The sequence below is a fragment of the Mustela lutreola genome, chromosome 3, assembly GCF_030435805.1.
Source record: "Mustela lutreola isolate mMusLut2 chromosome 3, mMusLut2.pri, whole genome shotgun sequence".
Classification (NCBI taxonomy): Eukaryota; Metazoa; Chordata; class Mammalia; order Carnivora; family Mustelidae; genus Mustela; species Mustela lutreola.
The window spans coordinates 167,291,268-167,308,458 of NC_081292.1; the positions used below are offsets into that span (position 1 = coordinate 167,291,268).

At 49.4% G+C, this 17,191-nt stretch overlaps 1 long non-coding RNA gene across 1 annotated transcript; it reads right to left on the minus strand.

Moving 5' to 3' along the window:
* Positions 1 to 3,582: 3,582 nt before the first annotated feature.
* LOC131827291 (uncharacterized) lies at positions 3,583 to 14,758 on the minus strand. Its single transcript, XR_009351961.1, has 3 exons — positions 14,480 to 14,758; positions 9,969 to 10,076; positions 3,583 to 4,106 (listed from the first exon to the last, which is right to left on the minus strand). It is a non-coding gene; the product is annotated as an uncharacterized LOC131827291 (long non-coding RNA).
* Positions 14,759 to 17,191: the final 2,433 nt, after the last annotated feature.

Genomic DNA, 17,191 nt, shown 5'->3' on the forward strand with positions numbered 1-17,191 from the left:
ATGAGAATATTCCCAGGACTCAAACACTGAAAACCAACCCAGGGCCTAACAACACGGGAATGGAGAAGATCATTATGGGGGCAGAGGTGCTAGCCCACAGCAGCAGAAACTGACAAAGCTTATAAACAGCAACATGCATGAATCTTTGGGTGAAAGAAACCAGACACAGAGCACTGACTGATTCCAAAAGGCAGAGTAGTGATTGCTTTCTGGGGGTGGGAGGTGTGGGGAGGGGGGTGGGATGACTCCAGCGCCGCTGGTGCTCTTTTGGACCTGCAGTGAGGTGACTGCTGCATAGGGTGATCAGGTTCACCTGGCAATAGGGCTTCCTGAGATGTCCGACAGGGACGGTTCCAGGAAAGCTGAAACCAGCTGGTGGCCCCACATGACCTGCATGTAGGCATTTGTCAGAAGAGTTTTGCATGTGGAATTGCACCTACACTTGACATTCGTGCATTGTATTACATGTAAATTATACTTCATGCAAGAGAGTGTTTTAGGGGCGCCTGGGTGACTCCGTTGGTTAAGCCTCCCACTCTTGGTTCCAGCTCAGGTCAGGATCTTGGGATCCTGGGGTTGAACTCCCGGGAGCTTGGCATGCTCAGCTCAGAGTCTGCTTCTCTGTCTCTCTCTCCCTCTTCCTCTGCCCCTCCCTAACTCTCTCTCTAAAATAAAGATATGAATCTTAAAAAAAAAAAAAAAAAAAGTGTTTTAAAAGGGCAAACAACAAAAACGCTGAAAACAGAAGCTGAAAGCAGAAGAAAGCATTTGCCTTTCAGGCATCAAATCAAAGTCAGTTTTACTCTAATGACTTTGAAGGGACCAAAGCTTAAGGGGGTGCCCAACAAGTTACCTGGACACCTCACTTCCTCCAGGACTTAGAGATGTTGGATAAACAAAGGGACAATTGGTGTTCAGTGTGTTTGATATCCATCTTTTGGGAGACTTCAGCAGGTTGAGGTAGTTCCATCTACTTCCTTCCTCCCTACCATTTATTGTGAGGTCTCAGATACCCACGGCACACAATTTTCCTGCAGAAGGACCCCTGGTAACATCAGGATCCCAAGATAAGCAGATGATTTCCCCACCGTGCAGGTTGTCTTGTTCTGCTTGCTGTGAATGGAATCTGGAAACCCACCCCCAACCCCGCCCCCAGGACAATTAATCCTTGGAAGCTTTTCCAGACTCAGGCAGAGCCGGGGTATTCTGCCCTGTGTTTGGATTTGCTGTTGTTTTCTGCTTGGTACTTGCCTGGGTGACATTAGGTGCAGGCTGGTCCCTGTGTGATCTGGTGGTTTGCACACATGCCCGCAAATCTGGGGACGCATTCTGAGGGGGGAGTTACCATGACCTTCCCCTGCTTATATGTAGCAATTAGCTGATGCAGCCTTTCCCGAAGCAAAACACCGTCCTTATCAATTACTCTCCCCTAATCCTCCAAAGCGGAAATTGAGCACAGATGTGTTAGGTCTTTTTCATTATTATGGGAAGATGATTGCCATATTTTTGGCAGTGGTTTTTAAAAGCACTCCATGTCCTCAATTTGCCAATTTTGAAACCGTACAAACATTTCACCAAGTTTTTGTTATGCAGAATAATGCTCTGAGGACTGTCTCCGGAAAAAAAAAAATCAGTGGAAATTTCTGCACTTGAAGATAGCACTGACCAATTGAAAACGTTCTGGAGGGGCCCACGCTCTGCCTGGTTTCCCTCTCAGCTGTAACAGTGCTCAGGGCTCAGAGCCAAGGTGCAGCCTCCTTGCCAGCACCCAATCTATTTTAGGAACATAATAGAAAAATAGTTTGCCACTTACTCATTTGCATCCTGTGCTCAAGGTGAATTCTTTATATCCACCTCCCCAGACAAAGAACAGTTTATAACATTTTGTTACAAGTAGTTTTAAAAATTCAGCTTTGTTTCAAGCAGAACAAAGATTGTATGGTTTTCTTCCCCAGAAACAGTTTTCTTACTCATGGTAAAATGTAATCAAAATGTGAAATAAGATCCTTGGAATGATCAAGAGAACCCCCCCCACCCCCACCCCGCAGAGTGCCTGGTGGAGTCCTCCACCTGTACACAGGCATCAGAGCACATACTGAATGCAGGGAGCGCACAGGAGAGAAGAAGGAGACAGAGACCCACTTCCTGTCTTCAGTGGGTCTCAAGGCTGCAAAAGGAGCCAAAATATGAGTCAAGTACAGAAGCGCCCTTCTCCAATGGCGCTTCTCCCTGGCAAATCAGGAGGGCGCACCTGGTTCATGCATGGATATGATTTTTTTCCCACAGGACGAGACTGTAGTGGAGGAAAGCATGGGCAGGGAAGCTGGGCATAGCACCCTTGCTGTTGCATGGGCCTCGCGGCCATGATTTCACTGCCCTAAGTACAAAATGTTAGACCGCGAAAGGTAGCAGGTTATGTCACCCCAAAATGTACTTCTTGGATGTGAGGGTTATTCTGAGCTGATTATTTTAAGAAACAGACAGAGGAGAAGTTCAGAGCACAGAGTAGCAGTCACCCTTTTGCAAGAGAAATTTGCATGTACAGAGGCAGCTCTTGGGGGTGGGGGTGTCTCCCTCTCTACCAGGAAGAGAAGCTAACTCTAAACCACCAGAAACTCTGATCTGTGGAGAAGGTGCCATTCAAATTCGCACAACCTTATACTTGCCTACTGTGCTTTTCCTGCTGACCTCCCCATAACTGGAAGTCCACACTGTCTTCTGTCTTTGGCTGAAGACTGGCATTTCAGCTGGTGCCTTGGGCCACCTGGAGAGTTACTAATTTTGTGTGTGTGTGTGTGTGTGTGTGTATCTCCCATGTATGCATGGGGTGCACATATTAATAAACTTCTGTTTGTTTTTCTCTTTGTTACTCTGTATTATATTACAGGGCTCTCAGCCAAGAACTCAGAAGGGTAGATGGAAAATTATTTTTTCTCCCCCGTAACCATCTCTGTGTCCTCTCTGGGAACATCAGTCCTGTCATTCTGAGAAAGGAACTCTGGATCCTTGATCAGCACCAGACATTAGCTATTGATCAAAGCCACCAGCTGCCCTAATAGGGCAGAGAGGAGACACGGCTCCCAAAAGGAAGGAGGGCCTCTGGCCTTGGGGAGGAGAGTGGGGGTGGGAAGGGCAGGGACAGGGCACGGAGACGGTCCAGGGCTGATTCCAGGAAGGAGGGCCACCCTCCAGAACAAGCCCAGAGAAGGGGACACTTTTAAGAGTTGCCTGAGAGAGGAGAGCAAAGAAGAAACAGTCCAGGCCACATATCTGCAGGTAAGCTTGTGTGCACCTCTCTTTGTGTCTGTGCAGATGTGTGTGCATGTGTGTGCAAGCAGAGTACATCATTAACTTTCTGCTTCCCAGTCTTTCTGCTTCTGCTTTTGTCCTTCCGGGTGGTTGAGAAAAGCATTGTGGAGGAAACCATCAATGTGCAAGGTACTTGAATTATTTCAGTTCCTAAAGGAAATATGTCATTCATTCCTTCACTCAGATGGCCATTGAACTCTGCTGGCTTTCTTTGGGGGGCAAGTCTAACTTCTTGTTTTTCTCATTTACCCACCACGCACTTGTTCACTCATCAATTCAGTAAATATTTACTGACAGTCCTCCAGGAACAAGGCAGGTGGGTAACCTTTGGTGGAGTCCAACCGGACGCAAAGCCTTCTCCTGCAAACTTGAAGACCCTCTTTCTCACTGTTATTTATTTTTTTTCCTTTCTGAGAGAGAGAGAGAGAGAGAGAGATCGAGAGTGCAAATGCGTAAGGGAGGGGGGAAGGGTGGGGAAGAGGAAGAGAATCTTAAGCAGATCTCATGACCCTAAGATCATGACCTGAGCCGTAATCAGGAGTCAGATGGTTCGCCGATGGTGCGGTCTAGGCACGCCACTTGCCTTCTCACTATTGATGGTAGCCCTTCTGTGGTTACTGGGGCTTTTAGAGTTGCTGGTCTCGGTATAAAGAGCCTCTGCTGTGGAATCTTGGCCCAGTGTCTGCTTCCAGTTCTGCCCCCTCGGAAACTGTCTTCTGGATCCCGCCATGTTCTGGGGAGGATAACCATCTACCCAAGGCTCCTTTTACTTAGGACAAGAAACCTTCAGAGAAAACCTAGAGAGGAGAAAAGAGACACGGAAGCAGATCAGGTACCTGCCTTCCCTCACCTGCTTCCAAACTGGCATTTCTTCCAGGGCATCTCCTGCACTTCTAGGTGGGGATATGGGCATGGGCATGTTCAGTGATTTGGGTTGTCCTTATGCTCTCAGGCGCTCATTCTATACTGTTATGGCCACATTTATTGTATTGCTGGTGTGAATAATTTAACTTACAGCACTCTTTAATTTTTTGAAGCTTTCTTTGGCCTTCTCAGGACACAGTAGGCTCCCAGGGACATTTCTCTGTGGCACCACAGCCCTCTGGCACAGTTCTGGGGGCATGAGAAGGTTTTTGATAAATACTTCATGAGGGATAAGTTTTGAGATCTCTTATGCAAGAGGAATATGTTGGTCAGGCTGCTCTTGGGTGTTCGGTCTAGTTCTGGGAGTAACCTGAGGTGGAGCATTGACGAAGTGCCAGAAGGAACTTCCCTCTGGGGGAGGGGGATTTGGTGATCTGAAGAAGCTGAGCAGAGTGGACCATTGAGGCTGTGGAGGTAGAGTAAAGGCATGGGTGCAGGTCACTAATGCAACATGAGGTTGGACTTTCTCAGTGTTAGATCCTAAGGGGCACACAGAGCCTCCGGGCGGAACGCACTGTCCAAGAGGGGCCGAACGAGGGGCCAGCATCAGGATGGTGGTATCCCCCCACCTATTTCCTTACTACTAGTTCCAGGCATGATAATAGGCAGTTCATGGAGAATGCAGTTAGGATCCAGTAACGTCAGAAATGCTGGTTTAAATCAGGTTGAACAGGCTGCACCTGTTCTTAGCATAGGCTCTTTTAAGTACAGATGTGCATTGACTCTCTTGACTCTCCAAGAAGAGATTGCAAGGAATGGTCATTCTATACAACTGGCCACAGGGCCCTTTTCTTCGAATCATATCTCACAGCTCTAGAATGCACAGAGCCCACTTGTGGGGGTAACAGAGTCTGGGTCTTTTGGACCAGACATGGGTCAAGGGCTCTTCTGGTTGCCAGACTGCAGCAGGGTGATTCAGCCACCAAGCTGGGTGCCCTGCTTGGAGCTTTCTGGGGCTGTTTCCTCCAGGCTGCTCTCACAGAATGCCATGGACGGAGTGGCTTGCAAAAAACAGACCTTTATTTCTCACTGTTCTGGAGGCTACCAAGTCCAAGATCAAGGCACTAGCAGATTTGGTGCCCAATGGAGGCCCAGTTCCCGGATCAGGGACTTGCTGTGTCCTCACCTGGTGGAAGGGAGGAGAGATCCCTCTGGGGTTCCTTTTATAAGGGCTCTAATCCTATTCATGATGACTCCGCCCTCATAGCCTACTCCCCTTTCAAATACCCTAACCCCTCCTAATACCATAAGGTGGGGGTGGGAGTGGGGGTGTGGTGAGAGGATAGATTTAGGTTTCAGCAGGTGGATATTGTAAGGATACATCAATGGTTTCAGCACAGCCTCCGCTATCTTTCCTCTCTGGAATCAGAATGCATTTTGGGTACATTTGCCCTGATACATTGAAATAATATAAAACCAGCCTGGTTGTCACGTTTTAGAGTTTGTAGGCTGCGCACAGCATGAATAATCATTATTACGATCATTGTTAAAGTAACAGCCATTACTGTGAGGGTTGTCTGCCCTGCTCCAAGGAACCCCCCCCCCCTTTTTTTTTTATTAAAGATTTTATTTATTTATTTGACAGAGAGAAATCACAAGTAGATGGAGATGCAGGCAGAGAGAGAGACTGGGAAGCAGGTTCCCTGCTGAGCAGAGAGCCTGATGCGGGACCCGATCCCAGGACCCTGAGATCATGACCCGAGCCAAAGGCAGCGGCTTAACTCACTGAGCCACCCAGGCGCCCGGAACCCCCTTTTTGCTCAGATGTTTATTCATGTTCATCGACTGCACAGTCGATGGGCCATGGGTATGTGAGTTTGGGGTGGGGACAGAGCGACTGACAGCCAAGCAGGGCTGACTCCTTGTCTATCCCAGAGCTGAGGGCTGCTGTGAGCACGGAGAGGTAGAGAGGCGGGTTCCAGGCTCGCTGTCCTGGGCTTCAAAGAGTAGCCGCAGGAGATGGCTAATAAAATCCCTTCTATTCCTGGTAGCTTGAGTTAATTTAGTAACTTGCCTCTGAAAGGATGTTTTCAAAATATACTGGAGATTGCCAGGGAGCATCGGTCCCCTGCCCCTCCCTGGCTTCCGGTGGTTTGCTGCAATCTTTGGCATTCTCTGGCTTGTAGAAACATCTCCTCCATCTTGGCTTAACTTCCCCTTCTTGTAAGGACACATGTCACCCTGGATTAGGTCCCACTGTGATGACCTCACTTCAACCTGATGACCTCTGTTTGCCTCTATGTCCAAATGAAGTCCTGTGCCGAGGTACTGGACATTAGGACTTCAACATATGAATTCTGGGGGGACACATCCAACTCATAAGACCCTGGATTCCATAAGTATTCATGAGAAGGTCAGCCGATGTGCTTTCTGGTAGGTCTGTCTCTGTGAAAAGCAAGCTGGGCATTTGCGTAGGCCCAGACCGTTGGGGGTTCCTGAACCAAGAGAAGTCTTTGGACTCTAGGCACTTGAACTAGGTTGAAGAGCATCCCCCCACATTCACATCCAAGGAACACTGGGAATGGCCAGCAACCACCGGAAGCTAGGACATAGGTGTGAAACAGATACTTTCTCAGAGCTTCCAGAAGGAACCAACCCTGCAGACACCTTGATTTCCAGGCCTCCAGGACTATGGGATGACGCATTCCTGTTGTTTGAAGACTCCCAGTGTGTGGTCATGAATTACATCAGCCCCAGGAAACTAGTGCAGAACGTAACCCAACCAGGGCCCTCGGTGAGGTTAATCTCCCGACGGAACATCAGACCAAGCCCAGGCCCTTCTGAGCTTGGCCCCACGAGTGGCTTGCAAGGACAGTGTGGCTCAGATGCTGTGAGATGCCCCCAGCCCTCCTGGGCCCCAGCCAACAGGAGCTGTGCATGAAGTTCACCCAACAGAGACAATGGTTGTAACATGAGCACACACTCACTACATCACTTGTTAGTTTCAAGTGACTAACTAGGACGATCATATTCTCTTGTTGAGCACTTGTGGCAAGAACAGAGACCAAGAAGGAACAAAAGGACAGCAGTGGGACTCTAAGAGGTGGCAGATTAGCATTTGGTCCCTAGAACCGCAGCAAGTCCTGAATCCCTTCAGCACAGGCCCCAGAAGATCTACTGTGTGGCCAGAATCTCACTGAAGTCCCTGTCACTCCATACAGCTGAAGAACCAACAATGCAGTGGTCTTGTCCCTTTTGGCTGGGCAGGGACTGGGGACCCTGCAGCCGGGGAAAGAGGGAACGGAGCTGATAATGTGGAGCTTTAGGGTGATGGCAGGAACCAGTATAAGTCAGGAGCCCCCACCTGGAGACCAGCTCCCCAACCAGCAGCTGGTGCAGGACTCCTCCCCATGCTTTACAATAGGATGGGTTTTGGGGGAGCACTGAAGGGAATGGGTTCTGACCTCTCACCCTGGCGCTGGAACCTCCACTCCCTGTGGAGACCAGCATAGGACCCCCCTGGCCTTTGCATTATCCTCCTCCACTGCAGAGAAGATACTATGACGGGTTGGCGAGCGAGCACAGAGGGAAGTTCAAGGCGTGGCCTTGGGATCAGACAGACTAGGGTTTGGAGCCCACTCTCTGCTTTGCAGGTTATGGGACCTGGGCCAGGTCTCTGACTTCTCTGGGCCTCGGTTCCTGAATAAAGGCAGGCCTAGGCCACAGGAGGTTGTAAGCAGTCAAGGGTGGGGTAGGTAAAAGCCCCAGCACAGAGCCTGGAATGGCTGGCACCTACTCTGGTTGCAATCTGTGTTGATACGACTTTCCTTTGAGGACCTCCCTGTTGTGCTCGGGGCAGGGCCTCTAGAACTGATAAGTCTGAAAATTCAGGGAATTCAGACTGGCTAAAAAATAAGGCACAGCATCTTAGTTTACTTTGAGAGTTGTTGTCATGAATGGGTGTTGGAGTTTGTAAATGCTTCTTCTGCCTCTGTGGACATGATCACGTGATTTTTCTTTTTCAACCTTGTAATGAAGTGTATTACGTTAACTGATTTTTGAATGTTGAACTAGCATTCTGTATCTAGGCTAAATCTCCCTTGGTTGTGGTTGAATGATTCTTTTTACACATTGTTGGATTTAATTTGTTAATATTTGTTGAGGATTTCTGCATCTGTTCATGAGAGATATTGGTCTCTAGTGTTCTTATAATGTCTTTGCTTTTGGTATTAGGGTCATGCTGGTCTCATAGAATGAGTTCAGAAGTATTCCCTCTACTTCTGTCCTTAGAATGAGATTGTAGAGAATTGGTATGATTTCTTCTTTAAATGTTTGGTAGAATTCACTGGTGAACCATCTGGACCTGCTGCTTTCTGTTTTGAAAGATTATTAATTATTGATTCAATTTATTTGAAGTATAGCCTATTCAGATGATTTCTTCTTGTGTGAGTTTCAGCAAATTGTCTTTCCAGGAATGGGTCCATCTCATTTAGGTCATTACTTCTGTGGGTGTAGAGCTGTTCATAGTATTCCTTCCTTAACCTTTTATTGTCCACGGGCCTATAGTGATGTCCCCTCCTTCGTTTCCAATATGAATAGATTGTTTCCTCCCTCTTTTTTCTTAGCCTGGCTAGTGGCTTATGAGTTTATTGATCTCAAAGAACCAGCTTTTGGTTTCTTTGATTTTCTCTATTGATTTCCTATTTTCAATTCCATTGATATCTCTTTCAGTTCTTAGTGTATCTTTTCTTCTGTTTACTTTGGATTTAATTTGTTCTTTTTTTTTTTTTATCTAGTTGCCTCAGATGGAAGCTTAGATTATTGATTTTAGATCTTTCTCCTTTTCAAATTGTGTGCATTTACAGCTATCTGTTTCTCTTTAAGCACTATTTTCCTGCATCTGACAAATTTTGATTGAGTTGTATTTTCATTTTCACTTAGTTCAAGACATTTTTAATTTTCCCTCCAGATTTCTTCTTTGCCTCATGTGTTATTTGGAATTGTATTATTGAATCTCCATGTATTGGGGGATTTTCCAGTTACTGTTACTGACTTCCAGGTTAATTTTGTTGCACTGAGAGCAGACACTGTATGATTTTTATTCTTTACATTGGTGAAGGTGTGTTCTATGGCTCTGAATGTGGTCTATTTTGGTGGATGTTCCATATGAGCTTGAGAAGAACGTGTATCCTGCTATTTTTGGGTGGAGGAATAGAATCTTAAAGAGAAGAGAACCACAGAAGAGAGAGCCCCCCAGAACTTCACGTTGATTGTCCTCAAATCCTTAGCTGACCTCTCAACAGTGCACACACAGGTAAGACTTCGAGAAGCCTGTAGGGTGTGAAGAGATGTTAGAACCTCATCTTATGCCCACTGTAGGAAAGACAGAGTTTGGAGTTTAAGTTCTGCCAAGTAGAGGAACTTGGTAGATGCCCCAGGCTTTCCATGGAGATCTCAAAAGGGCCTCAGTTTAGGAGCAAAGACTATGCGCCAGTACTAAGACTGACCCTAGGATTAATGGCAAAACAAAATAGGTCCCACCCTACGACGGTGTAAAACAAAGTTTCCACAGGTTCATGATGATCCACCAATAATTTAACCATCTGCTAGAAAGAGGTCAACACTCTCCAAAGGAAAGGAATCCAGAATCTCTGCAACCTGTCATTCACGATATTTAATACGTACCAGTAGTTCCCAGACAAGTGGAAAAGCAGTAAAATGTGACCCAGGGGCAAGTAAAAACAAAACAAAACAAAACAAAACAAAAATCAATAGAAACAGACCCACAAACTAACCAGATGTTGGAGTTAATAACAGGCGCACCTGGCTGGTTCTGTCAGCAGAGCTTGTGACTCTCAGGACCAGGGTTGTGAGTTCAAGCCCCAGGTTGGGCGTGGGGCCTCCTTAAAAAAATAAAAATAAACAAATAAATAAAATACTCTGACAAGGGGGTGCCTGGGTGGCTTAGTGGGTTAAAGCCTCTGCCTTTGGCTCAGGTCATGATCCCAGGGTCCTGGGATCGATCCCCACATAGGGCTCTCTGCTCAGCAGGAAACCAGCTTCCCCCTCTCTCTCTGCCTGTCTCTCTGCCTACTTGTGATCTCTGTCTGTCAAATAAATAAAATCTTAAAAAAAAATACTCTGACAAATATGGTCAAGAATCTGTATGGAAAGAAAGATCATAGAAGAGGCAAAAACACATGATTTCAGAAGAGATTTAGAAAAAATGTACCCAGTAGAAACTGGAGAACTGGAAAATAAGATATAATATGCTTAAGAAACCACTAAAGGAGAGAGAAAGGACTACTACACACACTTGTGTAAGTACAAACATTTGTACAAATACAAATACTACAAATACTTGATGACCTCCAAAGGAAGAACAAAAGACCAAAGAAGAGAGGGAACAAATAGGAAATGAACAGCAAGATGGTGGACTGAACAGAGCCAAATCCTTAACTACATTAAAGGGGAATGGACCAGACCCTCTAAATCAGAAGGCAGTCAACCCTGTATGCTGTTGTAAAGACATGCACGGGAAGAAGCATGAACATGCAGACAGGCCTTCTCACTTTGCACTTGTGTGTCTGTCCCTCCTTTACCTCCTCGCTCATCACCCGCACACCCAAGTCAGCAAACGAGGCCTGGAACCAGGTGGCTGGGAGAGAAAGTCCTGAGCAAAGCGGGGACTGGGGAGCAGGGAGAGAAGGCGACGTCAGAACTCCTTTGGAAGGCATGTGTCAGGAAGGATGAGGGCTGTTTTCATGCTCATGAGTTTGTCCCACCGTGGGCTGCGCTCAGAACACTTATTTATAAGTGGTGTACTTGAAAGCTGAAACTCGTTATCCCACTGAGATGAGAAATGGGGTGTAGGTTCTTAAGTCAGACTCCAACAGCCTGGGCTTGACAGGTAGATTGTTCTACGTTTTGTCAAGCATGCTAATGCAATGGCAGGTGGTGATGCGTGAAACTGGGTTAGAGGAAGTGTGAAGGTCATGGCGCTCAATCTCTGGGAGCTTCTTAAGTGTTTTCATGTATCCAGTCTTCCAGTGTCTCCCATCAACTAATGTTTGATAATTTAATTACTTTTTATCTGATTACTTTCTAAAAGTCTATCCTTAGTAATATTATAGCTGACGTCCTTTTGGATTTTCTAAGTATAAAATTATCCATAAATAATGACATTCATCCTTCTTTCTTAATTTCTTTCTCTCTTTTGTTCTTTGGTTTTGCTGTCATAATGTGTATACAGGGATATACAATATCATGGAAAACAATAATAATAAAAGGAAAATTTATACAGGAAATTGTTGTTTGGCCGCCGGTTTTTAATTAGAATATTCCTGCTGCCTTTCCATTAACTGTAATGTTAGTTTTTACTTTAAAAATAGGTCTTCCTGTCTTCAGAAATCCTTCCTTCTAACTCAGGAATTCTTCATGCTGGGTTCGCGGATGATGCGGTCTGATCCCGCAGTATCCTGAAATCGTGCACACAGAATTTCTCTACACACTTACATGTGAATATTCGTTCGGCCCTTACTCTCCTGGTGACTATTATGTGCCAGGCTTTGTTCCTGGCCTGGAGGTTACAACAGCGATCAGGACAGTTACCAAATCCAGCCTTTAGGCATTTATAGCCTGGTGGAGGAGACAGCGATAGGCAATAAGGAAAATATAAAGTATGTGAGCTGTCGTGTCACAGACAAAAATACTGGGAGGCTGTAGGGTGGGGAGCCCCTGGGTCAGTGGGTCAGAGAAGGTCCCCTGTAGAGGGTGATGGGTGAGCGGGCCCTGTTATGGGCCGAACCGTGCCCCCCTGAATGATGTGTCCATGTCTCAACCCAGCGTACACGTGACCATGATGTCATTTGGTGGAAGATGTAATTGAGTTAAGTAATGATCTGAAGATGAGCTCATCCTGGACTAACCAACCAGGGGGCCTGAAACCCAAGGCAAGTGTCTTTGTGAGAAGAGGAGGCTCGAAGAGGAAGCCATGTGAAGACGAGGCAGAGACTGGCCTGAGGCAGTCACAGCCAAGGGGACCCCCAAGGCTGCCAGCAACCACCTCAAGCCAGGAGGAAGGCCAGGGACAGAGTATCCCTCAGAGGCTCCTCAGGGAAGTCCCTCTGCCAACACCTTCATTGCAGATTTCTAGCTTCCAGAACTATTTCAAGGCACCCACTGTCCCCAGTTTATGGTCATTTCTTACAATGGAAGCAAATACAGCCTTGAGGTGGTTAAGAGGGTGGGTGAGCCATGTGTGCATGTACAAGGAGACGTTTACAGGGAATCAGGGTGGTTGTGGCCAGTGGAGAGTAGCAGAACGAGGTGAGGGGTCACAGATGAGGGATGCTGGCAGGGGACAGATGACCAAGGTCTTCTGGGCCACAGTAAGGACCAGAGCTGCTGGTCTGGGTGAGGTGGGGAACTTTGAACTGAGCAAATGAAATGCAAGAATAGAGATGCCATTAACCAAGATGGGAAAGGCTGCAGGTAGAGTAAGTTTGGGGAACAAACCAGGACGTGAAGTTTGGACTCGGTAAGCTGAGAAGCCCAGTGGGCATCTGAGGGACGATGCCGGGGAGGCAGTCTAGTGCAGGACTCTGGACTTGCCAGGGGTGGGCTAGGAGGGAGACCCCATCGGGGAACCATTGGCATACATGCAGCATTCTACATGCCCTGCACGGTGGTGAGAACAGATGGGGGGAGGGGTGCAGGAGATGGAGGGGGGACGGTGACCCCCAGGGTGTGCAGGTCCTGGACAGGAGGAGGAACCAGCCAAGGGGACCGAGGAGGATCCGTGGCCACAAGGTGGGTCCAAAAAGCCACTAGAAGAAAGTGCTTGCAATGGGGGGCTGGCGTTGACAGGGGTGAGGGCAGAGGGCTGATGGCCTGGGCAGCCTGGAGGCCACAGGATCATCGAGAACTTTCCAGGGCCAGGAGGTGGCCACGCCCACTGGGAGCAGGGTCAGGAGAGATGGGGAAGAGGGAATGTGGACCCAGGCAGAGGCAGCTCTAAGGGGGACACAGTGCAGGGGAGAGTCTGTCTACATGCTGATGGGAGCACTCTACAGGAAGGAAGACTGGCTAAGGCAGGGATGAGGGTGAGAAATGGGGGAGGTAGGGGCGGGAGCAGGTTAGCTCTCTGTGCCCCAGGGCCAGGGGATGGTGACTACCTCCCACCAAACCTCTGAGGCGGGGGGGGGGGGGGGTGTGGGGGTGTGGGGGGGTGGGGGGGGTGGGGGGCTGGTTCACGGCCAGGTCTGCTTAGCTTCTCCTCTCTCTTTCCCACTGACTGTGGGACTTGTCCACTTGCTGTTCTTCTCTGGGCCAGCTCTCCCTTTCTGGGCTTATTTCCTCAATTGTGAAGTGGGATAAATCCGTCAGGCCCGCCCCTAATATTTGCAGGGACTGGGGCAGGCACACAAAACGTAGTCCATATACCAACCATCTGAGCATTTAAAAGTGACAAATGAAGCCAAGCACACACGTTGCTGAATTAAATATGTCCCGCCCTCCTCCTTTGACCGGTATACCTTCAAAAGAATCCAGAAGTCGAGGTTTGCTCTTAGAACCCGAGAGCTCCCAGGAGCGCTTGCCAGGACATGACGGCCCAGCCCCACTGGCCTCCTTTGCTCCCGACCTGCGTCTGTCTCTCACAGAGAGGGGTTGATGTGCTCCCCCCATACTCCCCATCGCTGGTCTCTTGGGCACGAGGAGACTGCGTGCTCACCCTGGTGGCCACCTGTGCTGGAGTAGAGTGGACCCAGCACAGAGGCCCATGTGGGCCCTGTAGGAGGGTGGTGAGGTTACTTGGGTGAGGAATTCGTCATCTCTGGATTTGGGACTGTGCCTTACAAGTGGGGGGCCCTATGACCTTCTTACCCCCAAGAATGGGCACCGTGAGGGAAGGGCCCGTGGAACGGCCTTCTGGGTGTGGCTCCCAGGGTGGGTTTGCCATGAGGGTGACCATGAGATCAGAACCCCAAGTCAAGGGTCAGCACAATGCCTGGCACATAGTAGGTGTGCAGTAAAAGGTGCTACTTTATTTTTGTTATGTTTCCAGTCGTTAGGAACTGCGCAAGTCGTTAGGAACAGGGCCCCTCCATCCTCAGCCCTCTGGGCGCCCACCCCAGACTCTGGGTGCTCAGACAGCGTCCCCTGTGGCCTCACTCCTCTCACTGTGCTCAGCCGCTTCCCTTCAGAAAGCCCTCCTTCCGCGGGTCATTAGGGAAGTTTCTGGTCCGTCTTCGGTGTGTCAGATGTTTCCTCCCCAAAGGAGTCTGCCTTGCCCCTGTCCTCTCACCTGGTCAGGTGAGCCGATCTCCTCTGCCTGCTCCCACGGGACTGTGAGGCCTGGTCCGAAGCTGAGGTGGTCGCCTCTCCCTGCACAGTCCCCTGTGCTGGCCTTTGGGTCCTGGACGCCTCGGGGCTGGACTTTGCTTCGCCTGCTCTGCCCAGCCTGTCAGGCAGCCAAGCGCCGGCCTGATTGCTGAGCTGAGGAATTTAACTGGTGTTCAGAAATCCCTGCTGGAATTTTCCGTTGAGATAAGCAGGGGTGAAGGTTTTGAGGCAAGGCAGGTGACCCTCTCTGCTTATCTCAAAGGCCCTAGGAGATAAGAACATTCTGGAAGATCTGTCCTGCAGCCATCCGTCACACTGAGTCTGATCCTTAACTCCAGCTCTATAAGGAAGCCCAAGGAGGACAGGGAAGCACCCCTTCCCCCACAGATCCCCAGACAGGGCACGTCTCCTGGGATGGGGCTGTATTACCCATCCTGGCCACACCGGTGGCCTCTGTGCCAGGAGCTGGGGGGCCGTGGGGTCCAGGCAGGTCACTGGCAGTGTCCACTACGTGCCTTGATGACTGTGTCGAAAATCTCAGAAATGTTTCTGTGGCAGCGGCTCAGGTGTTGGCCATGTGATGTCAGGGAGGCAAATGGGTGGAAAGTTACGGAAGTTGGGTGCGCATGGGAAGGAGCCACAGGCGGTGGGGGTAGGGAGGGGGCTCAGGGAGCAGAAGAGCCCCCGGCCCTGGAGATGTGGAGTGGAGACCGAATAACCTGTTGGCTGGGGTGCTGCTGAGATTCTTCTGACGCTTGTGGGGTGCTCAGACCAGAGAATCCCCAGAGGGCTTCTGGCTTCAGAACTGCAGGATTTGGGCTTTCTTTCCACAGGGGGAGTCTATGCCCGTGATCGGGCGTGCTCCTATATGTGGGCTGCTGAAGGGCCAGAGTCAAGTGGCATCTCTGTGGCTGCCAAGACAGGGAAGTGAGTGAAACGCCAAGAGTGAAAGCTAGAAAGCTGGCGCAGCTCTTTCAAGAGGATGTAAGTGGTGGTCACTTAAGTGACTTGCTTGTGTCCTATTTTTGCCTAGTTTCCCCAACAAGCAGTGGCGATTAGGATTATGGGGCAGAACGCGCTCTAAGTGTCGAGCCTCCCTTCCGGGAGTTTCTTGGTGCTGGAGTCTGACTGTGTCCACGGGGGAATGCATCTTCAGACTGACTGACTGATTTAAAAATTTTATTTCTTTGAGAGCGAGAAAGAGCATGAGCAAGGGGGGAGGGGCAGAGGGAAAGGGAGAAGCAGGCTCCCCGTTGAGCAGGGAGCCTGATCCCAGAACCCTCCCTCCTGATGGGGAGCCCAATCTCAGGTCCCAGGGTCATGACCTGAGCTGAAGGCAGATGCTTCACCGGCTGTGCCACCCAGGCACCCTGTGTCTTTAGATTTAAACATGAGTGCACAGCTTTCTCTCTCTTGGTGGATGTCTCTTTGTGGTGAGGTTGTCTCACAGAGACAAACGACACATTTGGGACATTCTTGGGGAGCAGAAGGGGTAGTGACTGCGGAGCTCCTGTGGGAAGGACAAGACCCATTCAGGCGAAGCATGTGCAGGCTAACACTGAGACCAGAGAAGGGATGAGCCTCCAGACCTCATGAGGAGCTGCGTCCTAGCCTCTCATGGTGCCCTTGGGCCTTGTAAGTTGGGCCAGGTTGTTTGGGGTTGGCCTGAATCCGAGGACCAGCGAGTGGGTCCCCACCACCCAACAGCAATGTGCTGATGGGGAGCTTTCCCTCTGGGTCAGCTGGACAGAGTGTGGGCTTTAGCTCACACTAGGGTAAACAGGATTCTAGTGTGTATCTCAAGATGGCTGGCCCATGGTGTCCACACCCGCTGGGATCCCCTCTCCCTGAGGGTGCCCAAGGCTGTACATAGAATGGACATCACTCCTGAGTTATGTTGTTGTAATATGGCAAAGGTGAAGTGGGGTTTGCAGATGTAATTAAGTCCCCTTAGTGGTTGACTTGGAGTTAATGAAAAGGGAGAGGTGCCTGGTGGGCCTCACATAATCAGGCAAGCCCTTTAAAAAAGGTTCTGAAAGTCAGACAGACCCTCTTGCTGGCTTTGAAAAGCAGGCTGGCCCATGTGGGACGGTCAGTGAGTGGCCATGTGACAAGGACCAGGAGGTGGGCTGTGAGAACTGCAAGTGACCCCGGGAGACAGCCATGGGACCTCACTCCTACAACAGCAGGGAGCTGAATTATACAAACAACCAGCTCAGAAAGGACCTTGGCCTTCCAAGGGCCTGGCCACAGCCTGTGAGACCTTTGACAGAGGACCCAGGAAGCTGTGCCCCCGCTCCTGGCCCACGGAGCCAGGAGAAGAAATGGAGAGACAGCAAACATGCTCATGACCCTCTGTTCCACACCCAGATGAAGACTGAGCCTGTGCCTCTGGGTGGGACCCTTAGTAACACAATCTCGGTGCAGCTGAAGAGTCACATGGGAGCTGAACGGTTTCCAGAAATCTCCTCTGGACGAGGCCTGGCTCATCAGACAAATCCATTGCCTGACCGCAGGCACAAATCTCCCGCTTTGGGTCAGATGCTGGTTATTAACTATCTCGTCTCTGCCTTCCTGCCGTGAAACTGGCATCTCCCCCTCCTTCTGGGCCCCCTTCCCCCAATCTGCAGGAAGGTGGCCACTTCACAGGAATTCAGAATTGGACCCTCCACCT